The sequence below is a fragment of the Brachyhypopomus gauderio genome, chromosome 2 (genome assembly GCF_052324685.1).
Source record: "Brachyhypopomus gauderio isolate BG-103 chromosome 2, BGAUD_0.2, whole genome shotgun sequence".
Classification (NCBI taxonomy): Eukaryota; Metazoa; Chordata; class Actinopteri; order Gymnotiformes; family Hypopomidae; genus Brachyhypopomus; species Brachyhypopomus gauderio.
Genome location: NC_135212.1, coordinates 26,289,768 through 26,306,665, shown reverse-complemented (window position 1 = coordinate 26,306,665; position 16,898 = coordinate 26,289,768). Strand labels below are relative to the sequence as shown.

Below are 16,898 nucleotides of genomic sequence, written 5' to 3'. Positions count from 1 at the left end.
AGTTGTTAGCGCAGCGTGCTTCCAAATGTCGAGCAATCGCTGCCCTTTAGTCATATTGTGCGTCTCCATTAGTGCTGGTTTAGAAGCAGTGAAGAACGCACACATTTCCTCCCTTCAACATAATGTGATAATGAATACAAATGGTGTGCTACCCTGATTACTGTTCCTTTATACTCCCCCCCTCTCTAAGTGCAACGCCTCCATCTCAGAGCTCCAGCACACCTGTACCTCTCCTCTCACCTCAGCGATCTTTCTATCCTTCACTGATGAGTCTCATTCATCCCCATTAGTAGACCTCTGTCCTCACCTGCCTCATGAGCATGAGGGAGTGTTGTTTACTGCCGGGACTCTGAATGCTGCCTGCTAATGTTCTGTAGTCAGTTGTGTGTGTTTCTGTGAGTCTGTCAGTACATGTGTGCATGCTATTTGTGTTTCTGTGAGTCCTTCTGTGTGTGTTTCGCTATTTAGGCTATGCAGTGACTATTAAAATAGTGGAGAGTTTTCAAACTATTGATTGATTGTAACATGTTTGGTTTATGACATTAGTATGGGATTTATTACTCATAACCTGTGCCAGTATACTGTCTTCCTATGCTACTCACATGGAAAGAGGCTTCCACATATGTGATGCTATTCACATATTGGCTTTAAATTTTTTAAAAACAGACTTTATGTTTATAGTATGTGTGTTTATAAGATCTAGATTTCATTTATGATACAGAGTTGAGCTTTGTCTTCCAGACTCTCTGCACAGTCCACATGTAAATAAATCAGATTTTATTCCTTTACATAATTCTTTAAGACCAGAATACAAATAACAGAAATGTAAAAATAACTACAGATAAAGAACTTATGTCCAGAAGATAATGTGTTAATTTCACTTTTGCATAGTTATTCAATACTGTACATTTCATAATGTCACAGGTTTATTCTGAAAAGTGGAATTGGGAATATTGACTCAATGTCACCTTTGCCAGCTGCTGTACAGAGGTTCTGTGCAGAGGTTATCTCCTGAAATGTCCATGCTGGTACCGTGAAATTCATAGTGTGATTCTTGCCTTGTGCAAGTTATGACAAGGAAAATTTGTTTCTCTGGACCAAGTCAGAATGTGGTCTTCTTTATTTTCCTTATATAGAGACTTGGACAGTAAAAGCTAGCTAGTTGCCCACTGCATATTGAATTTAAATAGTTAGAAACAGAAAAATAAGCATGATATACACAGTCATAAAGGCAGGCAGTAGGGCAAAGCAGCTCTCACTGTTTAATCAAGCCAGATCGCACGCCACATCTATGCATACCTAAAGGCCTTTCATTATTTAAATGCAATGTGTAGTTATTTTAGTTTCAAATGTTTTTTTTTTCGAATGTTTAAAGCCAATCTCATTTAAAGTAATTACACATATTGTAAGTCAGTGTGATGATTTCTGTGGTTTATCAGGCGTACGTGGTCTGCCGTAATCTTTTCCCAAAGGGCTGAGCTGTGTTTTAGACCACCTGTCAGAGCAATGTTATCAGATGGATTTTGAATGTCTTAATTTAAAACAGCAGAAACCTTGTAAAGGAATGAAGAAGCTTGTTGGTTTTATCAGTTTGGTTTTAAATCAGGTCAGTGGAAGGTTATACTACCACAGTTACTCTACCAAGTCATAATAACAGTGGGAATAAAGGGTCAAACGTTTGAGTGGGTGGATGAGAAAATGATCATCCTCTTTCGTCTGGAAAACCTCTTGGCCTTGAAGCTTGAGAATATAAGCTCTTTCAACTTTATGGCAAATGTTAAACCTTTTTACTTTTAAATTTAATACATGCATGTAGGATTAAATACTACATACAGAATTTTATCAGACCATTTACAGCAACTGTGATTGTTACTTTTATGTAATTAATTAACTGAACATGAAAAGATACCCTATTGCTTTCCACACCCCAGAGTGCTGAGATATCTTTTGTGATATAGGTTGCTTTCAGGTTATTGCACATTCTGATCTAACTCGAAGCACTTTGTCACAAAGAATGACACTGTAGGAACACCCAAGACATGTCTCTCCGTTTCTCTCAAGTCCCATCCACTTCAGCAAATGACCAAATGAATTTGCCGTGGAGTGATTCACAGCCAGGGTGACAAACAGCCCTGCCACGCTGCTCTCAGCCATTTCCAAGGCTTCCCCAAACTCTAAACGAAATACAAGAAATATTACCATGCTGTGACATTCCTTGTAGTTAACTGGGATTTTTGTCTACTGCTAGAACATCAAGAAAATTTAAGACTCACATTTAAATTGCTAAGCTAAATCCCACTAATCATAAGTGTCCTTGCAGAATATTCCCAGTGACTCATATGTATCTTTTATATGATTATGCACATAGCACGAGTCTGCACTGTGTTTTGGCGGAATAGCGGAAACCAGGGCACGCAAAACTGTGTTGTATCAGATGGTGGCACTGTTTTATTGGCAAACTCACTCTCTTGGCCCATAACAGACAGCACTTCCCCTCTTCAAGAAACAAAAAGTACCGTGTCAAACAAGCTCAGTTTCTTAAAAACTGGTTCGGATCAAGCGAGTTACACGGCTAGAATTAGTGCTCCATTTTGCCGTCTGTTTTGCTGCTCTAGAATTTATAGAAAAGATGAAAAGTAGGGGGTAAATTTTTACCTTTAAACATTTCTGCTGCTAACATTTTAAATGAATAAAGTGCCTCAACTGCATTTTGAGAGACACTTAATAAAGTACATGAACATAGCCGATACCTCAAAACCGACATTAATATTAGCTTGCAACTTGCAAAAGATGTAGCTTTTAAGATACAAAAAATAAATCACAAAAGGTAATGCAAAAAATAACTTAATTCCCACTATATAAATGACAGAGGTTACTACATCTCTAATCCAAGTGAAACATTGCAGAATGTGACATTTTCCATGGATTAACATTAATAATTTACAGAGACAAAATCAGCATGGCTCACATTCAAAAAACAGTGACTTTCTGGAAGCAATGACATAGCAAAGCACTTGAGAAACAGCACACGTGCCACCCAGTGGTTCTAATTGTTAATAACAACATCTTACTCCTAGTCTGGGTGAAGGCATCCCTGCCTTCCAGTAGAAGTTCAGACACCTCAAGATGATGTCAAATTAAAAACAGAACTGTTGCAGGTGTACTATATTGTATGTGTTTTTCTCTACTGTATTCCTGCCTTACATGTTTCTGATCATGTATCTCTTTTTGCTGAACTGATTTGGCTTCAGTCAAATGTTCATGGCTGTCTCAGACAGAACAGCATTAGAAATAGCTTTGAGTCACTGCTAGAACATGAACACCCTGTCTGGGTCACAGCAGTTTCTACTGTGGTACCAAGCGCCACATAGTTTGATTTGTCCTCAGTGGTGTCACCGCTTGGTGGAAAGTCCATAGCATCCATTGACCCTTCTGACTTTTCTTCTTACTCAAACTCATCCTAGCCTCCCCCGTCACCCAAACTAGTAAGTATGGTGATTTCATTCGTTTGAGTATCTTCATTATAATACCCATTGATGTCTGGTCCCTCTTGTCTACTGCTGAGACGAACGTGCACTGTATTAGAAGGTTCTCACGGAGCACCCGTTCTCTTCCATACTTCTCACAGTGGACAATATACACTCATGTGCCATATGGATGGGATTCCCAATGGTTGTCAAGCTTTTGCCTAGTCTCAGCATCACACACCTTAACAAGAACCCTGTCCCTTCAAAGTGTCTTGCTCCACAAGGCACCCCAGGAGACCTCTGGCATACCGTGTGCTCAAAAGTACGTTTAGTACGTGACAGGCTAGACAACAGATCGACTGGCTGTCTTGTATGTCTCTCAAACAAGATTTGTAACCCATGGAGTCATGGGCAGAGAAATTGAATGTGTCGCTGTATCAACATTTTTATGCCCCCAGTGCTTCAACTGTAGCAGCAGTGTTGCCTAATGTGTTCACGTTTTTGCACCTCTGCAACATGACACAGTTCCTTCACCATGGCACTTTTGAAAATTCTCCCTTAATTTGACAATAATCCACTTTTGCTACTGTATTCACCTTTTGGTTTTTAGTGTATATGTATTATATGAATTAACTTTCAGAAATTCAGTCAACACCAGTATATTCTCTACTCCACAAATAAAAGTTTTTCAGTGGCGCTGTAACGGACCAGCGGCTGGACACAAGTGCAGACAGTACAGAAACTTATTAACAAGACCAACCAAAAACACTAACCATAAAAACCAAATAACACTAACAGAAAACAAGAGTTGAGTATCCAGATTGATGATATTGTTTGGGGGGAAGGTCTCAGTAGGATACAACGTTGTTCCATCAATGCTAGACATCACCTTATTCAGTTCAAGGTCATGCATAGGCTCCACTACTCTAAAACCAAATTGCATAAAATATATCCAACTGTCTCCCCTTTGTGTCAGAGATGCAAGTCTGCAGAGGGTAGCCCACCTTTTCTGGTCATGTCCAAAACTGTATGACTTTTGGTGTAGTGTATTTCAATGGTTTTCTGAGCTGTACAATTGTGTTTTCAAGCCTGACCCACAGGTGGCACTTTTTGGGTTCTCAAAGTCTCTGTTGCCGCAAAGTATGCGTGTACAACATACCATAATGTATGGAATGGTTATTGCAAAAAAACTCATTTTAATGCTCTGGAAGTCTGAGGCAGTGCCCCTTTTCAAGACACGGTTGTCTGAGCTCACATCTTTATTGCACATGGAGAAAATCAGGTACAATCTGTCTAACAATCTCAGAGAATTTTACAAGATATGGCGGCCATTCTTGGACCATCTCGAAGAGTTTGATGGAGACCTTGAAATAATGTGACAGGCTACCCACCTCTTACTCTTTTCTTTTTTTTTCTTATAAATGCTGGCTTTGCACTAGTGAAGATATGTCGTTGCCTTAGTTTGTATGCCTCGTCTGTTTTGTTTTTGTGTGTGTTTTTGTTTCCTTTTTTTTTTCTTTCTTAATCATATTGTATTATTTTTTCAGCTGTTTACCTGTCAATCTGTACATTTTTGAAAAACTGTAATAAACATATTGATAAAAAAGAAAACACTAACATACTGAACCAATGAGACATAAGCCAAAAAAGAAACAAAGACATGAATACTCAACCAAGTGGCGGAAGTAAAGAAGGCCCAATACAATACAATAGGCCCTTTTCACACTTCCGCATTTTTTCTTCCGGAAGCTCTCGTTGCAGGGTAAAGTTACTTCCGTTACACATTAAACAATGGCAGAGTCCAATAACAAGAGCTTTTGCAGTGCACCAGGGTGCTCGATCTGGAAGCAAAAACAGTCGTATCTCAGTTTCTACGGTTTTCCGGTTGACGACGAGCAGAAAAGAAAATGGGTTTGTGCAATTAGGAGGGATGAAGGGGAAAACTTTGTGATACGGAGGGGAAGTACCTTTGTGTGTAGCCAGCATTTCACTGCTGCAGACTACATAGCAGGAAGCTCGCGGCTAAAAGTTGGTGCTGTTCCCTGTTACTGTCCCCAGTACTGTTACTGTTCCCAGCCGGGTTCAGTGGAACAGTTGCTGTCCGCGTTTGAAAGATCAAGCTCTCGGCTGGGAGTGCACGTACGTCCGCTAGCATCTAGCCCCGGTTCGCTAGCTTCTAGCCCCGGTTCGCTAGCTTCTATCTCCGGTTCGCTAGCTTCTAGCCCCGGTTCGCTAGCTTCTAGCCCCGGTTCGCTAGCTTATAGCCCCGGTTCGCTAGCCTCTAGCCACGGTTCGCTAGCCTCTAGCCCCGGTTCGCTAGCCTCTAGCCCCGGTTCGCTAGCCTCTAGCCCCAGTTCACTAGCCTCTAGCCCCGGTTCGCTAGCCTCTAGCCCCGGTTCGCTAGCCTCTAGCCCCGGTTCGCTAGCCTCTAGCCCCAGTTCGCTAGCTTCTAGCCGTGATCCGATAGCATCTAGCTAGAAAAGAGCAAGCTCTCGGCTGGCAGCACACCACGAACATCTACTAGTCGAGAGTTTGCTCTTTCAAATGTGGACAGCAACTGTTCCACTGAAACCGGCTCTGAAACTAGCTGTGATCCGCTAGCATCCAGCTCTGCTCGGTAGCATCCAGCTCTGACCATCACTTTGCTGTTGATTATATTGGACACTGAATAAACAATAACACGTAATAACTTGGTGTGTGTCATGAACTTTATTGATACTGATGTAAACCAAACAATCAATAGTAATACAGACTGTTTTACCACTCCGTAGGATGACTAATGGAACCAGCTATACGTTAAATAATAGTTAGTTACCTAGCTAGTGCTAGCTGGTGTTAGCTTACCCTAGTATAAGTGAATAAATTATTCTACAAACAATTTGTAGCCTCTATTTAACTTGGAACCCTTCGTTGTTGAATGTTCTCCAACGATACTGGAAACGTATTTAAAATTCAGTCTCGGCAGCGACGACAGGGATGAAGTAAATACACGCTCCATGCTGAGGTGAATTGACAATAACTATCTTCTGCGAGTTCCGGAACTTGTTTTACCCGGCGGTGACGTATTTCCGCTTTGTTGTGAAAAGGGCCTATAACCACTAAACAAGAGCCCAAACACAGGACTTAAATAACTGACTAAAACAGGAACCAAACAAGACACACCTGAAAACAATGATGAGGGGGTGAAGCACAAGGGTGGGGCGTGAAGTCAGACACAACCAGGAATTTCAAAATAAAGGCACACAAACGAAACCAAAACACATGTGACAACTGCCCTCAACAACTGCCCTCCTCCACTCCTTTAAGAGTGTAGTCCATTCCCCATCAACACGCTCTTTACTGTGCAACACAGTACCACTGGATGAGCTCACTCTGACTTGATTGTCTAGTGATTGTGATTGTTTAGTCATAGTCGGCAAAACACCAGCAACTGTCACTAAAGCAAAACAAACTGCAACGGCTTGGTCAAACTCTTTAGAACATCCAGTGCTTTCCATGTCACTTGGTGTCACACCAATATCCCTTTTAGCTCCTGCAGGTAGGCCTATATCACGTGAGGGCAATACACACTGCACACATGCTCGACACAGTCTGTATCTCTCCATGTGACAGTTTAGTTAATGTCTTAGCATTGGAATTGCCTTTTTGGAATAGCCTTTTCCTGATCCCAGTGAATATCAAAATTAAACATGGCAAGTTGTGACACACAATTGTGGACATGTACTTAAGGAGGTCATTGTCAGTATGGTAAATTTACTGACATAAAAGTGGTCATAGAGTTTATCTGTATCTGTATTGTGAGCGGCGTTGTGTGTTTCAGCACAGGTGAGGCTCCCTGCTCAGCATCTCCTTGGACCTGGGTCAGATGTGCTCCCGGGTCTTCTCTTGAAGCATCAACCTGCAGCAAGAAAGGTAGGCTATACTTATCCAAAAACAGGAAGGAAGTCTGGCATAAGCTGGTCTATTTGTAAGGGACTACAACCAGGTGATTTACATCTCAGCTGATCTCCGGCTGTAAGATAGCAGAGAGGAGCCCAGAAACTTCAGGAGCCCTTCAGTTTGTCAGCTGTAGCCAGTCTCTTACCTTACTCATATTTTAGGATCTATCCTGACATCATCAGCTGATACCACATGGCCAAAGTACTGTACCTCAACAGCTGACATTCTTGTAGCCATTCTAGTGCATCCTTTATTGGGAGGGGAAGGCATCTTTAGTGCTGCAAGCATTTAATTTTCGGTGGGCTAACAGACTCTAAGAGGCCCATCTCTTTTAGTGGGGTCAACAATAAGGGGATGAGTAAGGGCTTGTACTGGGCTGGATTACGCCAGCTTTCTCCATCTCCTCAATGGCCCCTCTGACCTGCTGGCACTGGGTTGGGAGTATCTTTCTGTAAGGTAACAAAACGGTTTAGTGTCGTCTGCATTTGTGGCAGCTCCTCAGGTGAGAACGCTGGTCACTGTTCTCAGATGTGCAGCTACTGAGGTCTAGCATAGAAAAGATGTATTTGGCTGCCTCTCCCTCCATGGCCTGTTCCACATCTTTCTGCATTTCACAATGTCCCTCTGGAAAACTGGTGTCACTTTCATGCTTGGAATCACTCATCTTGCTCAGTTCTCCAGTAGCTTCTGACGTACTTTCCACTAAGAATGCAGCTGCCATGGTTGCAAGAGGTTTAACAATACCAGGTTTTGTAGAGAGGTCAACACATCTGGAGGCTTTTAGGAGGGCAAACTTTCAACTAATGCTGCACATGGCAGACCTTTGGGTCCTCTGTATGCTTAACATCTCAAATGTATTTCCGTTACTGGGGGATTGCATGCTTATTGTGTTCTGCAAATCTACAGTGCCAGTTTTAACCTCCATTTCTTCCTCATCGGTTCTCACCGTATCTATCAATGCTAAGTACATCTCAGGGTGACTTTGCTTCACTCTGTAGAGGAACTGCTTACCATAAGAGGTCTGCAAGTGTTCCTTAGAAGCACAAATGACATTGGTTGCCTATGAGCATGGGGACACTTGTCCCTGTATTCAGTTTCTGGAACAACAAATGCTGGGACATTGTTAAACATAGTACTGAGGTAATGGAGGTCAATGTTTAGCACACCATAATGTGGCACCTGCTGGTTTTCTGATCCTTTTATATACACACTGGTGAGTTTGAGACTCATTGAGCAAAGCTAGGGGTGTTTCTTACAATACTTATCAATGAATGTTGTGACCTGAGATCCTGAGTCAATATAAGTCCAATATACAGTTCCATTCACCACCACATGTTCATTAGTAGGTCTCACAAGTAGTGTGTCATTGCTGTTTTGAGTGATGGTTGCATAAACAGCAAAGTAACTTTGCTGACAAACCACGCTTGGACTATTGACCACAGGTTCTAGGCATTTAAAGGCTGACAGGTCTCAACAACACTGGCTGCTTGGCTTTCAGCTTGTTCTGGCAGCATAGCCCTGCAGTCACATGCAACATGACCAGGTTTCCAACAATGATCACGCATGAAATCAAGCTTGTCCTCAAAGTTAGTTGCTGCTTGTGCTCAGTTACATTTAGCGAATAGACTTCAGTCTATTCAACTGTTCTTCTTGGCGTAACCATTGGAACACTTGACAAATCAACTTAACATCACAGTGTAAAGGGGTAACATTCATTCTCAGCTGTGCACAAAGAAGCCTCCAGCACAATAGCATATGAGCAGGGTGAATGCACAGGGGTGCATGGATGCCTGTACATCGCCGTATTCAGCTCTCTGCTTATCAAATGCCCTTTCTGTCATCTGCTCATGGACAAGTAAGTTCATTACTAGATTAATTGCTTCACCACTCGGGTGTCAGACCACAAAAATTAGATGAGGGGGAAGACCACCAGGGGGAAGACCACCATCTAGGAGATGTTGCATATTCCTGATCTGGTCCAATGAGGATTCTTCTATCAAGACTTCTATTACACGCCTGCACATTCTTTACTTGGTGTGACTGTGTAAAGCCTTACAGAGGAACGTGTTGTGCAACTGCTGGCAGACTCATGGAACCTGAAGCTGGAAGAGGGAAGAGGACGTGGCTGATCCAGTATGTACAGAGAAAGGTGGGAGTGTGAACTTTCCATCTGAGTGTGACTTCCAGTGGGAGTGGGAGGGCAGGACACAGAAGTGACAGCATGCTATGAGGACTATTGCACTGGTCTGGTGTAAATATGAGGCCTGACATAATTGGCTGGATGTTCAAATGTAACTTGGAATTACAGACCTACCTATAGCCATTGTGGAATTTTTTTCCATTTTTAACCCCACTAGTTGGCCAGTTGACGTTGGCTATAAAGAACTGACTAAGTCACGTAACAACCAACTGGTACAGTGGTACCTCGACATATGAGTTTAATTCGTTCCAGACCCGAGCTCGTAAGTAGAACAACTCGTATCTCGAACTAATTTTCCCTATATGAATTAATATAAATAAATCTAATTGGTTCCAGCCCTCAAAAAAGTCCCAAAGTTAGCCTAAATTATGAAAAATGACATATTTTTAATTAGGGGTGACCTGCAATAGTCGCTGATTCGACTATAGTCGACTATACCCCCTAGTCGACTATGAACGTCATAGTCGAATGTACCATTCTAACTGCATGGGGGTGCCCAAGGATGCAGCTAAGCATTAGTTGTTACATGAAATGTCTTTGTTTTCGTTATATATAGCCTGTTGTCAAATAAAATCATCCTAATTTATGTTAATAAATATTTAAAAATGATGTTTGCGCATTAACAATAGGCATCTTCCTTACTACACATTAATAAATCACACCCTGCAGTTGCACCATCCAAATGAGCGGAGCTGAACACGCTACAGAATACGCGCAGAATCTGCCGAGATTATAATGGCTACTAAAAAACTTCAAAAGTATTTTGAAAAAGATAAAGATGAATCAAACAAAGTAAAGTGCAAGTTATGTCCTCAACGTCTTTCATTTCGCATGACAACAACTAACATGACATACCATTTAAAACGCGTAAGGCGGGAAAAAAAAAACAGTTCAGCCGTTTGTCGTTTCGGTCGTGTCGTCTCGTCGCGGTGCGTCTCGACAAGTAGGCCTATAAACATTTTTTTGTTGTTGTTTCCTTTTTAAACCCCGTTACTTGAACCTTTCCTTATCATTTTTTGTTGTTGTGTGGCAGGCATATTTTATTTAAAATACTTTTGACATTTTGTACAGTGCCTGTTTGACAGTTCGATATGCGCAATGCGCACTAAGGGTTAATGTTCTCTAACGTTTCATAAAAAAATAAAACAAATGTAAATAAATAAAAGCTGAATAAAGCCAACCTACCGTGTTTATTCATTTATCTGAGTGTTTTAGGTTTTTACTTTGTAGAGGAAAAAAGTCCTGAATGAGAACGCGATCCCGTTTAAGGTGCTCTAAATAAAAAAATAAATATAAACTGATTCAACTATTAGTCGACTAAAGGGAAAAGCTGACGAATCAGATTCGACTATGAAAATCCTTAGTAAAATAAGTAAATAATGGAAAGAGAAATGTACAAAATACAATAAGAAATAAAACATGGTGCAGTAACCTTACCTTGGCGATGAGCGACAAGCGTGGCTGAGGAAGAGGGAGCGAGGGGAGGGAAGATGAGTTGGCTGCGCGGAGTTAAGCTACGTAAACAACACTTTCTTAAACTATCATAAACGTAAACAACAATTCCATAGTTAAATGGTATAAAACTGTAAAAACATACACTTTCTTAACTTGTAAACTTTCTTAAACTTTAAAATTTCTTAACTTTAAACTTAACTTATGCTTAACTTATGTATGTACACACAGTAGCCTAATCATCTGTGTTTGCCTTTTTGGCTGCACATTTGGCATCTTCACTTGAAGCAGCTCTTTTCATAAGAAATGTATCCAATTACATCTGCTTTTGCCTGCTTTTCAAAATGTTGCGAAAGTGAGTCAAAGAGGTGTCACTGAAAAGTGCTGCTGAATGACTCGTAGCAACTTTCTCTGGATGATTCTTTTCGAACAACGTTCTCCCACTGCGCTAGCATCGCTTTTATTTCACTTGTAGGAATAACTTCCTGCGGCTCCTGTACCTCCTCCTCACTACCGCTCATCTCTTGGCTCTACTCCGTCTGTTGCATCTCATGCAGCGACTTCAGGTCCTCTGTAGAGAGCGGTTCTTTATGCTCCTCGACAAGCTCGTTGATGTCGCCCTCATCTACCTCCAGACCCATAGATTTACCAAGTGACACAATCTCCTCCAACGGTACGTCAGTCTCTGTGATGTCCTCGGTCTCGCCCTCGAGCTCGGACCCAGCAAAGTCCCTTGGTGCAACAGCAGCAGGCCACAACTTCTTCCACGCCGAGTTCAAAGTTCACCTTGACACTTCTTGCCAAGCAAAGTCAATGATGTTAAGGCAAGAAACGGTATTAAAATGATCCTTCCAAAACTCGTGCAGTGTCAAGTTGGTGTTCTCTGTAACGTCGAAACATCGGCGGAATAGATGCTTCATGTACAGCTTCTTGAAGTTAGCTATGACCTGCTGATCCATTGGTTGCAGGATTGAAGTCGTGTTGGGTGGGAGGAAGAAAACCAAGAGGAAGGATGTCCTCTTGAAGAGCGGGCGGGTGGCCTGGAGCATTGTTGAGGAGCAGTAAGGCACGTAGGGGGAGTTTATTACTCGACAGATATTTCTTTACTGTAGGACCAAAAGCAAGATTTACCCAGTCCACGAAGAACTGCCTTGTTACCCATGCCCTTGCATTGGAGCGCTACATGACATGGAGTTTTTCCTTTAGTATTTTGTGCGTCTTGAACACACGAGGATTCTCAGAATGGTACACGAGAAGTGGCTTTACTTTACAGTCACCCGACGCATTCGCACACAATGCAAGGGTTAGACGGTCCTTCATGGGCTTATGTCCTGGCATGTGCTTTTCCTCGGCAGTAATGAAAGTCCTACGGAACATTTTTTCCAAAACAGGCCGATGTCATCGCAGTTAAATATTTGCTGCAAGACGTAGCCTTCTTTTTCAACCAGGTTAGCAAAACGCGTAATAAACTTGTCCGCTGCCTTGATGTCTGCACTCGATGCCACCCCATGCCTAACCACTGAGTGAATGCCACTTCTTTTTCTGAAATTGTCAAACCATCCATGACTTGCCTTGAACTCGTCTTGATCTCCCGATGAAGATGCTTCATTTTTCTTTAGGTCTAAGAATATCGCACAAACCTTCTCGCTGATGATCGACTCTGTTACTGTATCTCCTGCCAGCTCCTTTTCTTTTATCCAAATGAGCAATAACCTCTCCATCTCTTCATAAACAGACGTCCTAAGTTGGGAAAATATTGTCGCACCTTTCGCTGCTTTAACACCTTTAAGGATGTCCTTCTGCTTAAGGATCGTGCAAATGGTGGACGTACTGCGGTCGAACATCCTGGCAAGTTCAACAACACGAGTTTTTTTATCGTGTAAATTATCTCCTGCTTCATTTCTATGGATATCATCCTCTTCTTCTCAGTGGCCTTTACACTTGCATATACTTTTTTGGGACCCATGATGCACACAAAAAGTTCAGATTAAAAAATACATTCACTCTAAACACTGACACAACCGATGTGTAGGGTTGTCACCTGTCCCGGTTTTCCCGGGACTGTCCCGGTTTTCACGTCGCTGTCCCGGTTTTCCCGGGCTGTCCCGGTTTTCCTTCTTTTTAATATTCGGTCCCGGCAAAAAAAAAATTCATTTAATGTTCCGGTTTTCACTAGGTTAGTTTAAACGACTATGTAGACTGTTTCTGCACACTTTAAATCTTTTTTTCGTCTTTTTTTCACCATTTTACACCCCCCCCCGGTAACATTTTACGTTCACCACCCCCCGGTAACATTTTACGTTTGCCAACCCCCCCCCCCCCCCCTCAACAATTTACGTTCGCGTATGACAGAGTCTCCTTGGTTTTTGTCAGACCTAGGTGGCAACCCTACCGATGCGCCGACTAGCGGTAGCATCCTGAAGCTCGGCTCGTGTCCCGAATTTGAGCTCGGGTGTCGAACATAAATTTCGCTCGAGTCGCGGCTCGTAACTTGGAATACTCGTATGTGGAGCAGCTCGTATGTCGAGGTACCACTGTATTGGGAAAAGCTTCATTTGTAGGAGCTAGTTTGGTGGGAGTTATTTCAGAAGCACACTAGATTATTTTCTGGTCCTTTTTATTATAGTTTATTCATTATTATGAATGCTTTTATGTTAGCTTTCTACTGTATACTGCATGTGTAGGACACATGCAGAATATGGGCTAGGCTACTGCAAATCTCTAGCAAAACTAAAGAGAAAACTAGAAAGATATTACAAATTCCAGGTGGGTATTTTAGGAAACAATCGGGTACTAAACAAAGGAGATGAAAAAGAAACTGAAACGTTACGGAAACTTACTGCACACATAATTTTTCTCCCTTCAATATATAGGAGGAACTTTCATTGATAATCTCTAACACTTAGCCACCTGAATGTAAGTAGTTTCTTTATGAAACAGCTTTACCAATTTAAAAAGGCATTATAAGGTGAAATAAAGGATATTAAGCCCAAGAGAAACAATGCTGTCTGTAGAAGTATCACCCATACTGATCTTCACACCACACCTGGGTCACCGCACCAAGGGGTACCTGTCTCCCACACCACACCTGGGTTACGGCAGCCAAGGGGTACCTCTCTCACTTTATATGTGTTTTGGTAATGGCAGAGGTCCAGTTTACTTGTCCACTTACTTACTTTACTCTGTTCTTTTACCACATAAATCCTGATCCACTGTGAATCTTAAACCACTGAGAATCTATGAAGCAGCATGAATCTTGATTAGTTCACGTGGCAGGGAAAGTCTGGTAGGAGTTTGAATCAAGAGCAAGAATACACTTGATAGTAATATGTAGATATGTAATATGTATCTGAAAAAGCATGTGAAAAAATTATCTATAAATGTTGATTATTCACTGACCATTGCATGTTGTAATCTGTAGTTGTGCCTAATTATGCCAAAGTGCCATCTAAACATAGTTTAAACCCCTCTTGTGTTTTCCATGTACATATCTATTACCGACATTCCTGTAATACTGCAACTACTCTATTTTACGAAAAAAATATGTAATGCCGGAGTGAATTATTGTTTTAGTCAAGAGATATTGTTTTGTGGTATTCAGTCTACACAAAGGTGAGGTATGACTACACTGAATTGCACTGAACCATTCTTACCATTGCTGTATAGTTACACTGTTGAAAAAAGGCTACGTCAGTGGCTTTGTACTAGAAACATCCAGACAGACAGGCGTAATGGATTGAGATTGGGCAGCCTATCAAATAAAGTCTTATTATGAATGAGCCCCAGTAGGGCGTTTAACAGCACCCTAGTGTGGACAAGTTCAATGTACATTGAATTCTACATAATGACCTTTCACCGGACAATTATAAGTGAGCACTCAACTTGCTCTAAAAAAGCATTACAAGCTCTACTAGCTTTGATATAATGTTACACAAATTTCACTCATAGCAATGATCACTTATTATCATTCGTATTGTTATGCATACTATAAAAGTGTCTGGGGAACGTCTGTTGTAATCACATTAATATCATGTGGAATCAAAGCTTCAGCTGCAGTCTAAGTGCTCGTGTGTTTCTCTCCGTGTGTCGTCTGGATGGAGCTGCTCTGTCAGTCTGGATGCATGCCAGACCTGCAGGGTGGTTTTCATGACCACAGCCTCTCCTGATATATCACTCCTTGATTTCAATACTATATCTGATAGCTTTATCACAGCTGAGAGGTCAGGTGCTGACACTAGCATATGATAGGCTTATATTGCGCTAAACAACATCTATCAAAGAATCTATAAAACGTCCCTAGCCCGTGCACAATACAGGTCTGGTGTGTGATGCATCGTGAGCAAAAAAATAAATAAATCTAAAAGTACTCCTCTATAACAATGACTTTTTTCATAGCTCTGAAGAGTTAGTATCCAACACATGGAGCATCATTTCCCCCTGTGCATTTATAAAACTTTCTGTTTCCTTTATAGGTACAGGGATGCATTTTTATAGGCATCGGGATTTTTTGAGGTCTCAGCATTTTATGTGTTAATTTTGCAGTTTAATTGTACCTCTGCATTTTAAATAACATGTTGTTATGAACATTATGGAAAGTGACTGTGAGTCCAGGGTTTCAGTCACATAGAACAAAGAGATCCAATTAGTCTTTACTGCGATGCAATTTTGGAAACTGTGGAGCATCAGCCTAAGATGCTACACCCTGCCTCTTCACACTTGAATATGCATGTGCATGCAAACACACACAGACACACACACACACGCACGCACACACACACACACACACACAAACACAATCAATCTGTATTCATTTTGTAATCATTACCACTTTCTGTGTGTTCAATTTGTTTTAGCAGAGCTATGACTAATCTGTGATTTAGTAATGTGTGTATTGATGCTCTGGTTTAATTAATCTAGTGATAATCCATTGTATTGTTAATTTGTAGAGTCAAGAAACAAGGAGGAGGTGTCTGGATTCATACTCTAGGTGGTGGTGTTCTCCCTGGTAAGGTAGACACATCTGCTACTCAGGTTCTTACTTTGGACAATATAGTGTACATGCTAAATTTATTAAGATATTTTGTGATATTTGTGTTTTTCTCCATCACTCAAATCTGCTCTATGAGCAATGCATTCAAAACAGAATTAGACTTGTTCTCTAAAGAAAAGCCTACATACAAATCTCATCATAAATATTTGCTGGCTTATATGCTGATTTACATATGACTGTCACTCTTATTTGCATGCTTAATTGATCTGCACTCAGTTATGTAATCGTAAACAAATACTAGGAAGTCAAATGATTGATTTCGGAGAGGAGGAAGGTGAGAGAGGTTGTGAGGTTCCCTCTGATGTCCTTGGCCATGCAGTGATAGAAGCAGACGACCAGCCTGGTCTACCAGCTGTGAGGTCCTGAAACCAGCCTGGTCATACTGTTTTTACACAAGTGGGAGATGTTAAGCTGTGCGAGGCAGAGTAAAGCTGCCTGAGATGATTTAGATGGCAGATAACATCAATTTTTTTAGTAGAGTGCTTGTCGAGGACATTTCAGGGGTTTGCACATCAGTGTGAGAGTTTTTGGCTTTGTGTTTTGGGAAGACATTACATGACGTATCTCAGCTGCTGAGAAAAAAATCACAACAATGCAGGACACTTCTAGTCAGTGTTAAAGAGGCAAGATACACAGTGCCCTGTGAGACAGAATGGCTATAGCATCACTGAGAACAATACATTTATGGTTATAACAACATACTTGAATAATAAGTTGAATTTGTTCCTATTTTTCATACTACCATGCGAATAAAAACCACAAACAGTCTCAGTGCACAACACAATGCAGG

The 16,898-nt window shown here is 41.4% G+C and overlaps 1 long non-coding RNA gene across 1 annotated transcript in view; it reads left to right on the top strand.

The window, feature by feature from the left end:
- Nucleotides 1-16,898, top strand: part of LOC143495558 (uncharacterized) — a 42,854-nt gene that overhangs the window by 12,187 nt on the left and 13,769 nt on the right. The window contains exons 2-3 of the long non-coding RNA XR_013125593.1: nt 7,288-7,379; nt 16,005-16,063. This is a non-coding gene — a long non-coding RNA (uncharacterized LOC143495558). The remainder of the gene's footprint in view (nt 1-7,287; nt 7,380-16,004; nt 16,064-16,898) is intronic.